Source organism: Ictidomys tridecemlineatus, chromosome 11 (assembly GCF_052094955.1).
Source record: "Ictidomys tridecemlineatus isolate mIctTri1 chromosome 11, mIctTri1.hap1, whole genome shotgun sequence".
Classification (NCBI taxonomy): Eukaryota; Metazoa; Chordata; class Mammalia; order Rodentia; family Sciuridae; genus Ictidomys; species Ictidomys tridecemlineatus.
In genome coordinates, this window is record NC_135487.1 from 6653331 (window position 1) to 6671587 (window position 18257).

Genomic DNA, 18257 nt, shown 5'->3' on the forward strand with positions numbered 1-18257 from the left:
GTGTGTTTGAAGGCCTTCTTAGGTGGAGGGTGACATGGATCTGGCTGAGCTGTAGACAGGCTGAGATGGTACAAGTGCTGCTAGGACTATTTCAGAGGCGTACTATCATTTGTGTCACCTGCTCTTACCAATATGGGCTCACTTCCAGCTCTCCCACAGTGGCCTCATTTTGCCCTTTGGTATTATTCCTTGGGGTGGGAGGCAGAGAAGGCTTTCCCAGCCTCTCAACTGGGAAGCTTGAGTGTGTCCCATGGGGTTAGCCTCAGAACCACTCAGGCTGAAGTTGTGATTTAGACTGAAGTCCAGGTTGAACACAGTACTCCTCTTCAATCTTTGTCTCTTTAGTTTCTTTTCGATCTATTGATGTAACTATTGATCACCAAAAGAGTGGCCAGCTCTTAGCTGGGCGAGGTGACGCATACCTATAATCCCAGCTGCTCAGGAGGCTGAGATAGGAGATCATGAGTTCAAAGCCAGCCTCAGCAAAAGCCAGGCGCTAAGCAACTGAGTGAGACCCTGTCTCTAAATAAAATACAAAATAGGGCTGGGGATGTGGCTCAGTGGTCAAGTGCCCCCGAGTTCAATCCCTGGTACAAAAAAAAAAAAAAAAAAAAAAGAGTGGCCAGCCCATCTTTTGGGGCATGATTGTGCAAACTCTTTGGAAACCCTGTGTAGTTGGCATCCTCACTAACTTCTGGGCATGGGAGCCCTGCAGGGCTTTGCTCTGTTAAGATTTCTGTACATGGCTCTTTTCCTGCTGTATTATGCATCTGCTTGTTGGTCGGTTGTATTTTTATTTCTTTCTTTTCTGGGAGGCCCTGAGCAGTCTTCAAACCCTAGTAGCCTGTGATCGTCCAGAGTTCAGACTCATTCTCTCCAGGCCAACTCTACAATTACCTTATATTTAATTAATATTTTTTCTCCTCTTTACGTACTTGCTGCATAATTGCTCAGAGGAAAGAAAACACATAGCAGCAATTTATATATATATAAAAAAACAATAATTAAAAAAAAAAACCCGAAATAAACTCCCATCTCATTTGGGCTGATCCTGTGAGTTGGGTAATTAGGGCCCTATTAAAAGGTAGACCCTCCCCCCCCTTTTTTATTAATTTTTTTATATTAAACTCCCACAGTCTCTCAGTCATGCCCTTATTGCTTTTGGCTAACCATTTGCAGCAGCCTGATTAAATGAGGGCACCAGCCGAGTTGTATGGTCTTGTGTGAACAACTTCTTCCTCTTGGGAATGGCAGTGGAAGGGTGTCAGGCTGACAAGCCCTCTGAGGGATGGCTTGTGGGGCAGGTTGGAGACACAGGGCAAGTAGGAGGAGAGCCTGTGGCTGCTGTGGACTGGCAGCCAGCTAGGTAGATAACAGTCTCAGGGTGTTGGAGAGGCTATGGGGTGCCAGCCCTTGCCCACAGCTCTGCAAAGGGCTGAGGTTTGAAGAAACTTAAGTGGTCAACCCCTTCCTCAGGGCGGGGGGTTTCTCAGGCTACTGTGTAACTGTCTCCTGGGGCTAGGCTCACCTCTGCCTTGAGGATGAGAGAGCAGACAGTTGAAGAGTAAAAGTAAGCATTGTTCTTAATTCACATATTGTATTTGGGGAAGAAAAGTCATTTGTACACATGAAACAATTAGCACAAGACTGTATATAATTTTAGCAAGCAGCACAAATCGTATATAATTTGGGCAGAATTGTCTGGCTGGGAATCTTAGCGGGATCCTAGTTATTCGGAGAAGGAAGAGGGTGGTGGGTGGGGATTTAGGGATGGTTTTTGTGACACTCAAGCAAGGTCTTGAGGAATACATACTCCAGTATTGGGGGAATATCCTGCTGAGTTGTTTTGTTTTTAACTGATTGCTCCTTTCTCACAAAATTCCTTAATGGAAGCTGCCTGGTCTCTACATTAAAAGGATTAAGCATCAGATGCTGAAGGCAAATAACCCTGTTTTATTATTTTTTTTTTCCAGAACTAGATGATCTCTTTGAAGTAATTTTTCTCTTTATTAGAAAAGCGAGGGAGCTGTGTGTGGTGGTGTAAGCCAGTAATCCCTGTTTTCTTGGGAGGCTGAGGCAGGAGTATTGCAAATTTGAGATCAACCTTAGTAATTTAGGCAGGCTCTAAGCAACTAAGTGAGACTCTGTCTTAAAATAAAAAATAAAAAGGATGTAGCTTAGTACCCAGGGGATGAAGTCCTTGGGTTCAATCTCAAGGAAAAACAAAAAAAGAAGGATTGTCGGTGTAGCTCAGTGGTAATGTGCTTGCTGAGCATGGCTGAGACCCTAGGCCCTGGGTTCCATCCCTAGCACCACAAAAATTTTGAAGCATCTGCTTTTTTTTTTTTTTTAACACAATGCCTTTATTTTTATGTGGTGCTGAGGATCAAACCCCGGTCTCGCCTGTGCTAGGCAAGTGCTCTACCGCTGAGCCACAATCCCAGCCCCCCCCCCTTTTTTTTTAAATGAGGTTTTGCTGTGTTGCCCAGTCTGGTCTGGAAATCCTGGGCTTAAGTTATCCTCCAGCCTCAACCTCCCCAGCAGCTGGGACTGTAGGCGTGTCCGAACACTCCCAGCTTGGCATCTGCATTATTGTTTTGCTTTCTTTGCTAAGGTGGGAAGGCCTAATTTTCATTCCTGTCCTCTCTGGATCATAAAAAAAATGTCTTGTAATGTAGTGGTGAGAAGTATAATTGTGTAGTCTCTAAATGACACATTTGTGTTTATAGCCATTCCCTGGACTTGATTCTAGTTGAGAAGTAACCCTACATGTTGCCTTCTCTGGTCCCTTCAGTTCTCCCCTGCATCCTGCTCTCAAATAAAACCAACCACACCACCCAGACCATATTAGTGGGATAATAGTTGGTTTATAATACATTCAGTGTTGGGGAGTGCTGAATTAGACCGGTCTTGATAAATTCAGTAAACTGGATTTGAAATTCTCTGATTGTTAGTGATAGAAATTATTAATTACTTTTCTCAATTTATACTCTTTTCATAAGCTTTGCTTCCTAGGACAGGAATTTTGATAGCCCTCCAGAGGGCTGACCTCCAGTTTCTCCCAGACCTGTTGAAAATCTGTGATTTTCCTACAGCCTTTTGCACACGTGCTTGTCGTCAGGCTCACATATCTGGTTCCCATGCAGCCCTGGCAGGTTGAAGCCCTGCCTGGTAGGTCTGTAAGAATGGGGTGAAGGGCTGGGGGTATAGCTCAGTGCTGGAGTGCTTGCTTGCCGTCTTGGCTTCCATCGTGTGTGTGTGTGTGTGTGTGTGTGTGTGTGTGTGTGTGTGTGTGTTGGGGGGAGCTGGTACACACATGAAATGGACAGTTGTCTGAATGGGGCAACTTGGTTCCTGTCTTGCTTGGATACCTTTTGAGGTTTTCTTTTGGTTATATGATTTTTGGTCACTTAAAGTAAGCAATAGCAAAGGTTTTGTTACGTATCTGCTCACTTGTCTCAGCATGGCTTCTTGGCATTTGGCGGTGCTGTTGCTCACCCACTTTACACAGTGCATGTGGTTTTGGCTCAACTAGAATTTTAGCTTTTTGCTCTTTGACATTGGGTTCTTTCCAATGGATGAGTCTTCTGCCATCCTTTCTTCCTTTAACTTATAGATATAGGGTTTTTTTTTTTTTTTTGGTTTTCTATTTTGTCCCTGCAGATCCTCCAAAATAATTCCAAATCCAATTCCATGTATTTTTTAAAAAAATGATAATTTCCACATTGTCAGTTTTACTAGGATAAATGTTTTTATTCTTAATTTTTACATGTAAAGATGCTGTGCAGTTGCAGATCCAGAGCTTTGCAAAACTTCTCCATCTCAGTAATTTTGCCCTTGGGGTACAAAAGGATTCTCCTGTACCCTTAGGTTTTTCTGTGAGAATAAGTGGAATCCTGTCCAGGAGGTTCTACTGTATGTGTTTGAGCTCAGTCCCTCTGAAGAAGCCCTTAAATTTTATACTTGGGGTGCCTAAGATTTTTCTTTTTGGTTTTTAGGATAATCAAATGACTATTAGTATCTTGATGGATTCTTTATTCTTGGCCGGGAATGGTGGTGCATACCTGTAATCCCAGCAACACTGCAGGCTAAGACAGAAAGATTGTAAGTTTGAGGCCAGCCTCAGCAACTTAGTGAGACTCTGTCTCAAAATAAAAAAATAAAAAGGCCTGCGAATATGGCTCAGTGATAAAGTGTCTCTGGGGTTAGTACCCTGTCACTTCCCTAATCCCACTTGAAAAAAAAAAAAAGGATCGCTATAGCTAGTTTCTTGTCTCCTGAAGATCTCTAGCATGTTGCTGGCACAGTCTCCCTGGTATTTGTATCTTTAAAAAAATTTATTTTATTTAAAAAATATTATATTATTATTTATTTAAAAACTTATTTAGTTATAGACAGACACAATAACTTTATTTTATTTTATTTTTTGTGTGGTGCTTAGAATTGAACTGAGTGCCTAACATATGCCAGGCAAATGCGCTATCACTGAGCTACAGCTGCAGCCCCCTAGTATTTATCTTCATCATTTTTTTTTTTTTTTTGTACTGGAGTTTGAACCCAGGGGTGCTTTAACACTGAGCTACCTCCTTAGTCCTTTTAAAAAATTTTGGCACAGGGTCTTGCTAAGTTGCTGAGGCTGGCCTCAAACTTGCAGTCCTCCTGCCTGTGCCTTCTGAGTTGCTGGGACTATAGGTGTTCACCACTGTGCCTGACTCTTTACAACTTTTGTGGTTAGAAAACCTTGGTATACTGGCTGTCAGGCCCACTGTGATTCTCATTTTTTTTCTCACAAAAACATTTCTGAAGAATAACATTCACATGCTTGATACACTTATTTTGTGTATACTCATGTATGCTCATGTATATATGCATGTAGATAGCATAATACATATATTTCATTTTATAAAATTCAAAGCATTTTGTGGGAAAATAAAATTGATGTTGATACTGTATTCATGAAACTGGTTTACAAGCACATGAGTAATGAAACCAGCCACTTAGAGATTTCAAGAAATTGTCACTTTTCTAGGATAAATAAATATATATGGTAATCCTAATTTTAAAATATTAAATATTATTGGTTGATTTCTGTGCAGTTAGGGCTTTTGAAGTAGCTGTCACTTCTACCTATTGCCCATAGGGGGAACATTATTGGGATAGTCCAAAATCCATCTATGTATGTATGTAAGTATGTATGTAAGAGATAGGGTCTCACTGTGTTGCCTAGTCTGACCTTGAACTCATGATCCTCCTGCCTCAGCTTTCCAAATACCTGGGACCATAGGAGTGTGTCTTTGTTCTTGACTGTGCTCTTATTTTTAAAAATTAAATCAGACTGCAGGAGTGGCTCAGTGGTAGAAGGCTTGCTGAGCATGCACAGGCCCTGGGTTCTATTCCTAGCCCTGAAAAAAAAAAAAAAAAGTTAATGGGTACAGATTTTGCTGCTTAAACTGCTACTAGTAACATTTCTTGAGGGGGCACTCCTCACAATTATTGCTGAGAAACTTGGAATGGAAGTCCAATGTAAACAACAACTGAAGGATGGGGCTCATGGTGTACATCGCTCATGGTGAGCATGTCATTATGTGACTAGATGCAGGATACTGAGCCTCAGACTCAACTTTTAATTTAATTTAATTTATTCTTTTTGGTGGGTGGGTACCAGGAATTGAACTCAGGGGCACTTGGCCACTGAGGCACATCCTCAGCCCTATTGTATTTTATTTAGAGACAGGGTCTCACTGAGCTGCTTATTAGCGCCTCACTTTTCCTGGGGCTGGCTTTGAACTCTCAATCCTCCTGCCTCAGCCTCCCAAGCCGTGTGGGCTCAGCTCAGATTTTTAGATAGAAAAAAATGTTGGCTTTCCTGCTACCCCTTAGTGGCTCTTCACCAGTATAAATCTTCATGGAAGAAAGCATTTCTTTAAAATGCTAATGTGCATGTATACCAGCTCTGGGTTGGGAGAGTGCTTGAGCTCCTACCTATTCTGCTGGATGCAGGAAGGAAAACTGGTTAGAAAAAAACGCCAAAATGGATGAACTTGAGGAAAGCCTCATTTCATTTCTGGATGGTTATAATCTCTAGGCCACTTACTGATTTTGAAATTACTGCCTCTTCCTGCTCCATCCTTTCTATTATAGTCTGAGGTAGTTTATGGAAAAGACTAGGCGGTGCCCTTTAAGTTGTTTCCTCTTTCAGGTAAATGAAGAGGTTGTTTTTCAGTTTGGAGGTATCCTTTTACAAATAATTATTAGATGAATCGAAACTCTTAGGAGTAATAATTAAAGAAATGGAATTTGAAATAGTTCTTCACCTTTGTTTATATTTCAGGCCTCTGGCTTTCATAGTAATACTTTATATTTGCTACAGTTCCTGTAATCAGAAGCTTTGCCTCTTGGATAACTGAGCACAGTCCTTTTTTTGGAGATGTAGGAATTGAGGTACTGGGCATTTATGTGCCTTTTCTTAGAGCCACACTGTGATGGGGGAATTGGGTTTTTCATCTTGTCCCAGCATCATTCTTTCAGAAGGAATCGTTCTTCTGCCTTTGCTCCTGGAGGTGTAGCTTAGAGTGAATTCTCTAGCTGTCCTACCACTGTTGAAGACTGAATCTACAATTCTTATTTGGGCAGAAGGACAGTCCTAAAATATTTTTCCTTTGTTTAAACTCCATCATCATCTTATTTGAAATTTTCACATAAAAGAAGTATCACGCCTAAAGGGCGTGGCATCAGGTGAACCCCCTGTAGCTCCCACTTTGAAAGCATGGAGTTTTGTGTTGTATGTGGGACAGTCATGTGCCCTACGTTTTCCAGGATCATTTCAATGTAAAACATTTGAGCCCATCGTCAAACTGGGCAGACTGATTTTTGGTTTGAAAAATACGATCTTGTAGTTAATCCCCCTGTGCGCTATGCAAAGCCGCAGGAAGATAAAGTGGTGCTTTGGAGAAGGACGCTTTCACCGCCCTTCCTTCTTCCCTCCCAGCTCTCCTTTCTTTTATGGTTTGTAGTTATAACCAAGATTTATGCTTGTTGCTCCACAAATCTTCTCTCTGCCATTATGAGTTTGTCTGAGCAGTCTAGAGATGGGGCCGACACTGAGTGATTCCTGAGGTAAATCTACCCGGGGGCACTCCCTGTCAGTTGGAGGCAGAGAGGAGCTAGTGCACACCCCCAGTGGAGCGCCAGTGTGGATAAATTATTCTGTCGAGAAGAAGGCAGGCCTCCACCTTCGTGACCTCGTGTCCTAGCGGCCACCCTGGGCCACAGCTCCCCATCTGTGCAGAGTTCATGGGGTGGTTCTCGGGGTCAGCGATTGCTTCCTTTCTCCGCAGCATCTGCCAAGAGGCTGTTCTCTGGCTGTGTCAGCTGTTGCCCAGCCAGACCCATTTTCCCCAGCTTTGTGGTCTCAAGGAAGTGCTAACGGAGACTAGCATGAAAGTTGATTGTTTGTACAATTGGTTTAGTTTGTTCCACACTTCAATGAAAATAGATTTTAGTGGAGAACGGGGACAAACATTTATTAAACATCTTTTGTCCCATTCTTTGTGTTTTCCCATTGCCATGTCTTTATTTTTTAAACATATATTTTATTTTTTAGTTGTAGTTGGACACAATACCTTTATTTTATTTATTTATTTTTATGTGGTGCTGAGGATTGAACCCCGGGCCTCATGTGTGCTTGGTAAGCGCTCTACCGCTGAGCCACAACCTCAGCCCTGCCATGCCCTTTTGTTTTGTGTGTACTTTGGAAAGCCCTTCAAATCTCTTATGAGAAGAAGTAGGGTAGCAGGAATCTATTTTTAAAAATGTGTCAAGAGCTTGCATTGGACACACTCCTCTAATTGACTGACTTGCTATCTGGCCCATGGAACCCACTCCCCAGGTCTGTGTTCTGACAAGGCAGCTTGGCCAGTCGCTCCCACACTTGGTGGCCTGTTCCTAAAACCATGTGTGCCAAGTGTGCTTGTTATTGAACTAGGCCATTTTGTTGAATATGGTGTAAATAGGTGAAATAGATATGTAGAAAGAAGATTCTAAAGTATAATATAGTCTATAAAGATTAATGTGAAAAGAGTGTTTTATAAAAACTAGTTAAATGCTTTGGTAAATGCAAACTGCTAAAAAGATTGCTGTGAAGTTAGGTGTATGACAATAGTTAAACATGGGGCAAGATCATAAAAATCTAGAAGGATTTCATACTTTGATTACTTTACTAATGTGTGTAAGTTCTTGCTTTGCTTTAGAAATTGTGGAGGGTGCGTTATGGGTGGGGTTTATGTAAGAGAAGCGTCTGGGAACTTCAGTCTGTGGGCCCACACTCAAAGAAAGCTGTTGGCTCTACATCAAAAGATTAGTGAATGACTGTACATTTATAGGTTTTCAGTTAATATAAAATGTGGAAGGTATGTAGAGTTAGGACCCATTTTTAATGATTCTCTGCCTTAACTGATTTTTTGATTAACTGAGCAATTATTAGCTCTAATCCTATAGGCTGGTAGGGTTTCTACTATGTAATACACTGATGTTGGCACTGGTTTCTTTGTTTTTATTTTATTTGATTCTCACACACCTGTGAGGATTATCCCTGTCCTCATTTTACAGTGAGAAAACTGAGGCCAAGGTCAGTCAAGGTACTGTAGCTAAAAATGGTATAACTGGATTGTGAAGTCCCGTATCTATACTGCCCAACTTGAGCAGATATGGAGCACATGTCTGGGTATAGTGTGGACCTCGATGACAATAGCGCTGGCACTGTGGGAGGGGGCTCTGTGGTCAGGCCTCAGCCCGGCCAGGCTGCTGGCTGATCTGCATTTCCTCTCTGAAGTTGCTGCCTTACTCTGCTTTCCCTGCTTGGAGTCTTTTGTATGCATCTTAGCTGTTGAAAAGGCACCTATTAATTTATCACAGGTGACGTGTGCCTCCTCAGGCTTGGAGGAGGCGTCTGCACCTATGTACCTCACTAATGACAGGTTATGGGATAGAGGGAGATAATAGGATCTTTTCATCTGAAGTCTGTGTAGATGGTGCTATGTCTCTGGTAGCTTCTAGGGGGCAGCAGCCGCCTGCTGTTCCATCTCCCGCTGGCAAAGAGGAGGTTGGACAAGTAAGCTATATGCTTTGACTGTAGCTCTTAGAAGTGCCACGCAGGTTTTCAGGGAGGCACCTGAATCTGCGTGAGTAAACAGTATCCAGGATCCTCCATTTCTCCTTTCTCTGCCTCTCGGATAAAACCCTCTATCTGTGTCCCCTTCAGCATCTACACATTATTCATAGTCAGTTAAAGCAGCAACGCTCACCTGCTTCGAAGATAAGAGAACGGTGATGAGTTAAGAGAGTAGAATCTTCTTGTCAGATTTTACTTTCTGCTAACTGCTGGACAGTGATAACTCGCTCTAACAATGTTTTGAGGGTTTGAAACTCTCCCTGTGGGCCCAAGTTTTTATTCTGTTGGGAATACCACTGTCATAAAGTGGATTAGCTGTTTTTCTGTCCTCACTCCTACGCCCGTCAGTCACTCCCTGTGGCCAACCCAGGCTTACAGAGATTTTGCTGCAATTCCAAATGACTTCTCTCAGAAGCACATGGAAAGGAAAACTTTGGATTTGCCAGTTGTTTAGACATTGGGGCCCAATGCTGCTTTATGGGCCACTTGGGTCTTGTTGGGAATGAGTTGCTAGCTGCCCCTCTCAGAAGCACCTGCTTCGCCCTGGCCCTGAGTGCTCCTGCCTGCCCGCAGATCTTTCTAGCCATGTGGCTAAAACAAGTGCCAGAAAGGAGAAAGGCTGGCTGCAGGCCGACCTGGGCAGGGGCACTTCGGCCCTTTGAGGTCCTTTTAAGATTAGCTAAGGATTCTCAGTCATGACTCCCCTGCAGGAGGAGCGGGCTGCCTGCACCTTGTTCTTGGGCTTTGCATCCTCTTGGGCCCTCCTCTGAAGATCCTGGGGCACTGGGGAAGGGCAGGAGTTTCCGTGCAGCCCCATTCCAGAGGGGCTTCATTGACGACAAAGCCATGCCTCAACCTCATCTCCTGTTCTCTCTGTTGTCTCTCTGAGAAATGACAGTTAATAGAAAATGTTAATGAAGAGAAGAAATAGCTAGAAATAGTGGCAAATCATTTGACAGTGGAGTGGTTTATAACTTCTGTTTATCAAATGATTACCATTATCATTATTGTTATTTCTATTGGATTTTCGAAGATTTCAGCCTGGTCTCCAGAGCCCCATTTATAAGACATTTTATTTCTTCCTTTGTACTCTCTAGAAATAACTTTATTTCCAGTGAAATCCAGATCCTCGGCCCCCTGCCCTAGCTCTGTTTCTCTCCCTTCCTTTGGGCTTCTCTTCCATTACCTCAGCAGGCTCCGTCAGGTGGGGTATCCCCAACTGACCAGGCTGGCGGAGCTAATACTGGCTGGAGGAGCGCTGTGGTGTTTGTTTTTGCAGTTCCTGGATTTGGTTTAATGTACAATTGATTTTTTTAATGTATTTAATCATTTTTTTTCTTACCTCATAAGGATTAACCTGCACAAACCTCATTTTATCCTAAGTGTGGCTTTGGGAGGATGGGAGAAGAAAATTGAGTTTCTCTAGCTTATTCTGTTCTTTTTACTTTTTATTTTCCGAATGGCTTTTCCTGCAGAAGCAGCTCTGTAAAATACAATGTATTTTCATGGCCATTACTTACTCATTACTAACTGGTCTCTCCTGCTTCCCTTTGTCTGTGAACTAAATACAGGGGCCTGAAGGTAATTGGTAGCTTTATCACAGGCACACCAATTATAGATCAACAGGGAAGGCAGCCCAGGAATGGTTTGTGGTTGGCACTGGCTGCCCACCTAGCATATGTGAACTACCATTCTGTATCTGCCACCAAGTTGGAACTGACTGGGTTGGTCCTTTCCTAATTTTGTACTTTGGCTTCTGCAATTGCCTCTCATGGTCTTACTGATTGACAGGTTTTGGTCTCATTTCATCCCTATCTGTGGTTCTTGCATCCACCTTGTTTCTAGTTCATACTTCCATGTCATGTACAAAAATTCATATGTATAAAATATCAATTTTCAGAGAGTTTCTTACATTTTGCAGAGATGGAGAGTGCTGGGAATTGAACCTTGTTCCTTATGCTTGCTAGTCAAGTGCTCTACCACTGAGTACACTCCCAACCCTCTGTATTATTATTATTATTATTATTATTTTTTGTGTGTGTGTGGTTCTCTGGTGCCTAGAATGCTTAGGTGGCTGCAGATAAATGATTCTCTTGAAACCAGTGGTTTTCTGTACATTTTTTGTCTGCCAAGTTCAAGTAAAGGTGTATTTGTGGGTGCCAGTTTATCCCCCTTTTTTGAGAACCTATTTGCATCCCACCATATCTGTTTTGCTGTGGCACAAAGCGGGAAAAGCCCCTTTTCACTACTAGGCTGCCAGGCGCTGTGTAAGGCTTTTAGGTGCAGAAGTAGGAAAGGAGGCCCTATGTTGTATGGCCACGTTTCCAAGTGGAATACTTTTTGCATTTGTTTGTCTCCCAGGTATTTGGCACCTCGGCACTTTGCTAATAAACCTTCTGCTGGATGGGCATATGCCATGTTGCTCCTCTCTTGGCAGAAAGTAGACACTCAGTATACATTTGTGGCATGAATCAGTGTATATGCTCACTTCTGTATGTTGGAGATGGAGAGCTAAGGAGCTGGCTTGCACATTGACTGCCTGGCTCCCTCCTAGGAATCTAGGGTGCAGCATTCCCACTTGGGCACACACACGCTGATGTTTGGTGAATCGTTGCCACGTAGGCAGCATAAAGAGAGCATTTTATGAAAGGGAACATCAGAGGAAACATTATAACTGAGACCTTTATAGCCTTATCATTATTATGGTTTAAATCTTGACAGTCTTTATTTGCAGCGACACTGGGACCAGTAAAGACAATGCTCACTCCCACCTCCTCGTTCTTTCTCCCCACATCCTGTTCTGTAGCTGTGGTGCACCGATAGGCAGCGTTAAATGTGCAGGCAGCAGAGCTGCTTTTCAGTTTGTCTAGAAACAGCCTCTTTTGACTCAAGTTGGAAACCAGATGACTCACCATTCTATTTGTTTTATTGCAACTGTCATTTTATAAAATGCCCTGAAAACTTTAAACTGAAATGCCAAAGTGAGGTGTTATTTTTTTCTTTTTTTCTTTTTTTGGTTATCTTTTCTGTTATCTCTCATCTTTTATGTTTCTCTTTCCCCCTTCCCTTTCAGAATTATTTTCTCTTTCATTACTCTCTCTTTCTCAGTCCCTCCCTTCCTTCCTGCTCCCCCCACCAACCTTTGATGACTATAATGGCATCTGTAGTTGATGGAATTTTTGCTAACATCATGGTGTGTTCTCTCCAGCTTTAATGCTGTCTGAGAATGTATACCCTCAAATTTTAGTGTATGGTTTAGAAATGGAACTGACCATGCATGTCAAAGTTTATAAAGTACTCATTGAATTCAGTGCTAGAAGCTTGCGATGTCAAATCACAACAGTAACTCACATTTTATGATATCACATTTTGGAAAATAATGGATGCACCACAGGTCTGTCCTACTTACCCATTTCCTCTTTTGAATGACTGCCATGATCACTATAGGACAGAGCTCTAGGACTTCCTAGGAAGGTCTTCAATGGGCTGTGGAGCCTTTGATTTCTAGGTACTATAGTATCTGTGATTTCTAGGAATTGTGAGACTTATGGCTTTAATTGTGACTTCTATGGAATATAGGATCTCTGACCTATAGGTCATTTATGGATTTAAGACCTCATCAAAATATGTATTGCTTCGAGAAGACCTTGAGTGTATTAATCTTTTTACTCAGAAAATGTTATTTAACTGGAATTCTTGAAATAAAAGAGCACCTGCTCTTATGGCTTAGGTGGGCTGTGGAGATCTAAATTTTTAAGGGCCAGCACTCTCAGCTAGGACTTACAGAATCTTTTTTTTCCTGATATTCAACGCTGTGGCACTTGATTAAGTCACCTGATTGATGACATGAGCATCACTGGGTGTTAAAACACCTGGCCAGGGAAATAGGGACCCTCTGTGGATTTACCCAAAGGATGGTAGACAGATTGTCGAATTTTAATGAAGGTGGGGTAGGTCCCTGATGTTCATCTGCTTTGGAGCACAACAGAATCCCAGCATCAGCTCCAGGAGTGTTAGTTGGAAATTGGCTGGTGGTGGCAGTGGTGGTTATATTCCACATTTGTCAAACCCTTAAATCCAGTGAAACTAATTTTAGAAATTGTTAATTCTAATGGAAAAAGCACAGAAGCTTGAGATGCGTACGAACCTCTTTTAATTAGATGATTCTTGTCCTTTCTCCTTTTTAAAAGTCCTTTGGTCTGTGTGGCTTGCAGGGGAGCCATCCCCTGAATTCTGTTATCTAAAACAACTTCTTTATAGGTCTCTGAGGAAAGAGTGTTTTTTTCATGATATGAGTGAGGAAAGTATGCTATCATCCCAATATTCAATAAATTGATGGCTAAAAAAATTGATGACTGAGAGTTTTAGAAAGGAGTTCCATGTATACATGGGGTGGCATTTAATATAGAACGTTGTGCTTTTCACTTACTTGGCTGGGTGACTGACTCTGATACGACTGCTGTCCCTGATGCTGGAAAACAGAAAACCACAGGCTATTAATATTCCAGCTCCCAATCTTATAGGGCTGAGGTGGGATCAGTGTGTGTGCTGGGGCTGGTGGTGTTGGAATCAAAGTACTCTCACTTTCTACTGAGGGTAGATGCTCCTAGTTTCAGCTGATAGTTTGAACAAGGATTTTAAACTTTCTGGTCATCTTAATTAAACCTCAGTGAGGAGTGGCTCTGTACTCTACTTATGACATGGGTAATTACTCCTAGGGGCTGGGAGCCACCTGCCAGGCACCCCTTACAAGCTCCCTCTTGATTCGATGCCTATGGATAGCTTCTTCTTTCCTGGGCAGGGCCTCTTTGAGGATAGAAGGATCATTTAGTGCTCATGGCCTGTTCATTCCTTGGCTTCTCTGCTGAGCTATCCGGCAGGGGTGCCAATTCTTCCATTTAGCTGACTATTATATAGCCCTTAAAAGGGAAGGGTTTATTTTAGCTGGCTGCTATATTGATTGCTATAGGGACGTTTCTATTTTCACTGGCTGCTATATTGACTGGGAAAGGGAAAGGGGCTGTATTGCCGGGAGCTGTCATATTGACTGTTACAGAAAAGATCTGTATTTAAGCAGTACCAGTGCACTGGGATCTCCCAGGCAGGATATTAATGCTAATTCATCCGCTCACCCCCTGCTGTGAGTGTTATTTGTTTAAATCTGTAGATTCCCACAGCGCGTTTATATCCTCACTAGAGTGAGCTCTGCTCCCTGTAATTATTTAACATTATATGCTGATATAAATTGTAACAGTTAAAGAATAGTAATGAGTAACCAAAAAAGAAAAGAAGAAGAAAAAAGAAAAGAGGGAAACAGGAAAACATAGAAAAAAAGAGAGAAAATATATAAAAAATAACATGTACACATTCTGTGTGCGGTGTGTGCATATGTGAGAGTGTGTGTGTGTGTGTGTGTGTGTGTGTGTGTGTGTGACATGAGGTTCTAAAACAGCAGTGAGCAACTTTTGGCTTCCTCTCTTCAAAGTTGACTTATACGGTGTTGCTCAGTCCACGTATTGTGTACTTGCATGCAAGTGTGTGTATGTGCATGTGTGCTTAAGTTCTCCACCAAAAGTGATATGCACTGTGCTGTCCAGTGTGTGCCTGTGTGCATAATTACTATAGTGTGTGTGTGTGTGGGGGGGGGGAGTGTGAGCAGCAGGACGTTTGCTTATCCATTAGTGATTCAGCTTCATGATGAGTAGCTGATTTTCATGTGAACTTCCATGTTCACACAGGAGCTCTGGGCAGTCTCTGGGGACAGCCACTGAGGCATGCTGTTGGGGTTGAGCTAATAGGCCATTGGGTGTCACTGTCGCTCTACTGGCTATAATTGAAAGAGATTTTTTTTTTTTTTTCTGCTAGAGAAACTGGATTTCAGAAGTAAAGTTTTTTTGCCAAGCTGGAAGTATTGTCTGTGTGAAATGTTTGAGAACTCTTTTAGAAAGTAGTTGCTTTATTTGCTTGTTTTTCTGTGCTAAGCTTCTAGCATATTTATTATTCGTGAAAATTGTGTGCTGATGATGGTGAGCTCTGTTTGGATACAACCCACAGTGCATTTAGATGCGGACTTCCGAAGAGCAGAGAAGGTCCCCGCCTTGATGCAGCTCAGTAGCATTCTAGAAACCTGGGTAATAAGGAGAGCTGATTTGGGTAAGAACTTGAAAAAGGAGGAAGAAAATCTCCTTGCAGAAGTATAAATTGGGCAAGTGCTTGCCCTGCTCTGCTGCTGGTCCTTGTGGAGGTGGGAAGAGCGCTGAGAGCACGGGCTGCCGCTTGGTCGCATAGGAGCAGAGGAGCGGCTGCTCAGCAGCATGGAGTCGTGCCAGACTTCACCACAATTCATACTGTGTCAGTTTAATAAATGCACTACTTAAATTATGAAATTACAAAAGAAAAAAGAGAATGCACTTATTCAGACTCTTAATACATTAAAAATAAGGCATTAAAACTCTGACTTTTTTTTTTCTTCCAGAATCAATAATGAACAGGAAGGGTTGTAGACATTAACAGTCATGGACATTCAAACTCTTATACATAAATTATCTTAGAAAAATGCACATAAGACTTGAATAATGTAAATACATTAATGCATTTAATAATTTAAACATTAAAGCTCAAGCAGGAATTTGAGGCAGAGGCTGTTCTGAGGAAAGGGATTGGTCCTAGAACGCATGTGTCCTAGGATCGATGGGTGATTTCCCCTTGAGACACCCTGGAAAGAAAGTGCCTGGCTGGCTGGTGTGGCCTCCCATGCCAAGAATCCCTGGACATTCCTGAGCTCAGCTGCCCATGGTTCCTTATTTGAGGCTTTTGTCTTTAGTTCTGAGTTCTCTAGTTCTATGCCTCTACTTTGTTTGTGTGTTAGAAAATTAAATGCTTCCACTTCAAAGAACAATGAACTTTGAGAATGTCTTGGTTGGAAAACCAAAACAAATTAAAAAATCTTTCAGCCAGCTCTGGCTGCTTGTGATTTGGGAATAAGGAAGTGGTTGCTTCTTATAATCAGTCTGTCATGTCTCAGTGGCTGTGGTCAGTGGGCCCAGGTTGCAACATTCTAATAGATTTGGAGACCGGATCTAATGGGACACAGAAATGATAGCCTATATTAGCCTCTAGGCGTTGGGCATAATAGTGGCAGCCAGCCATGCCAGGAAGCAAGACAGGTGCCATGTAGTTAGACTCAGTGGCCAGTGAGCATGCCTTGCCTTGATATGAGGGTTTAACCATTGAATAGCCTGATGTTACTGTTTTTCCTCTCTTTCTTCCAAAATCTTATTCACAGTGGCAAAAACTCAATGAAATGTTGGCACCCCCATTTTGGCAGATACTTAAGTGACCTGATTCTGTTTTTGATATCTGCATTGTGAAATAGGAAAGGACTCTGTGCCTTAAGTTTTCATTTTAACCCCAGTGCTATTGTCTGGTTGTTTGTCAGCCTGGCTTTATAGCCCAGATCATAGGACAGAAACTGGGAAAGCCATAGATATAGAGAGTGTGTTGTTACTAGATATATGTTCTGAGAACTTCTCTTCATATGGAGGAGGTGTATTTATTTGCTCAATATAGGGCAATGTCCCAGCGAGTTTGGTACAGGACCCTCGAGAAACAATTATCAGATTGTAGTGAAACAACAAAACCTGTTTTCATTATTGCCAAATCTGTGGGAGGTTTTACTGCCTCTCAAATCCTACCTGAAACTTTACCTGTGCTCCTCTTGATGTGATCCAAACCTTGCCTGTTCTGGAATCTAGGAGTGTTTGCAACTGTTTCCAGTCCTTCTTGCAGCCACAGGCAGTGTGCTTTCCCAGCTAATGTGGTTACAATCCAGTTTTTAACCACACTCAGGAGAGTGGGGCTGTAGGCTGAACTGGCGTGTGCAGCAAATGCAAACATATCAGGTTGTGCTGCCCAGGACAGCCAGAAGGAAAACCAGTTCTTTAGAAACTAGTTGTCAGGCATTGGTTTAGAAAGGAGTGGTGTGGAGGATGGGTGAGGACCCACATCCCCGTCCTTGGGATGTGCTCAGATTCTTTTCCAGGACTCGTGAACCACAGCTTGCTTCATGAGCCCTTGTCCACTTGCTTTGTTTTAAGGCAGCAGAGCCTTTCTAGCCAGTTTTATTTCAGTCTTGGGATAACTGTCAGTTCTAGGTCTATTGTATTTTCTTCTTTTTCAGAGTTTTCAAAGGATAGGCCTGCTTCCTCTGGGGTCTGTCCAGCTGTGATCACTGGCCAGTTCTCCTGCCTGTATTCCACATTCATCCTGTTAGAGGGAAGAAAGTGAGATCGGGAGCACACAAACCAGGGAGAATCAAATTCTCTTTGGATTTTGCTGGTCACACACAGGAAAGCTTGTTTCTCTTCCCTTAAATTCCAAGAAATGTTTTCTGGCTTAACTGCACAATTGTCTTGTGCCAGACTGGGGCATGTTGAACCGGGCAGTGGAGGCAGGAGAACACCTTCACTTCTGTTCTGGGTGCAGAGTGCTAGCTGCCATCAGGCAGTGATCAGATAGCACTGATCGGGGTCAGCTCACCCCTGTGATATATCCCGTATGTAGATTTCCTTTGAAGAGAGAGGAGTCAGGTTCATTAATTAAAGGAGCCTGGCTTGAGAGGCCTGTAATTAGAGGTGCTAGAAATCTGAATTTTAAGAGGGCTGTGCAGCTGCATTTTGAAAAATGTTAGGGAGGCACCAAGAAGTACAGGTTGCGGGCAAGAATGTGGCTGAACCAGATTTGAGAGGTTCAGGTTTTGGCAGAATTCCCCTTTAAATTCATATTTATTCGTTCTATATTTTTTTAAATGGGAAGCTGAACCTGTGATTTTTCTCTTTCTTTCTTTCTTTTTTTTTTTTTTTTGATGAAGGTTAAGCCTTCATCAAAGGTGAGAGAGAGGCTGGTATTGTCAATGTGTGGAGGGCAGAGAGGAGTTGCTGTAAACTACAAAGGTGCTTAGTTTTTATGGAAGCAGGGATGTCTTTGGGCCTTTCGGATGCAGTGCTTGAAAAAAATTAAACACTTTCTTTTTTGAAATGAGCAAGGGGAGCAGAGAGCAGAAACCCAAATTGAACTCAGTGCAGATAGA

General features: G+C 42.4%; 1 protein-coding gene across 2 annotated transcripts in view; it reads left to right on the forward strand.

Annotated features, from left to right (window-relative positions):
- Pex14 (peroxisomal biogenesis factor 14) overlaps positions 1-18257 on the forward strand; it is a 145654-nt gene that overhangs the window by 25138 nt on the left and 102259 nt on the right. The window lies entirely within an intron of this gene.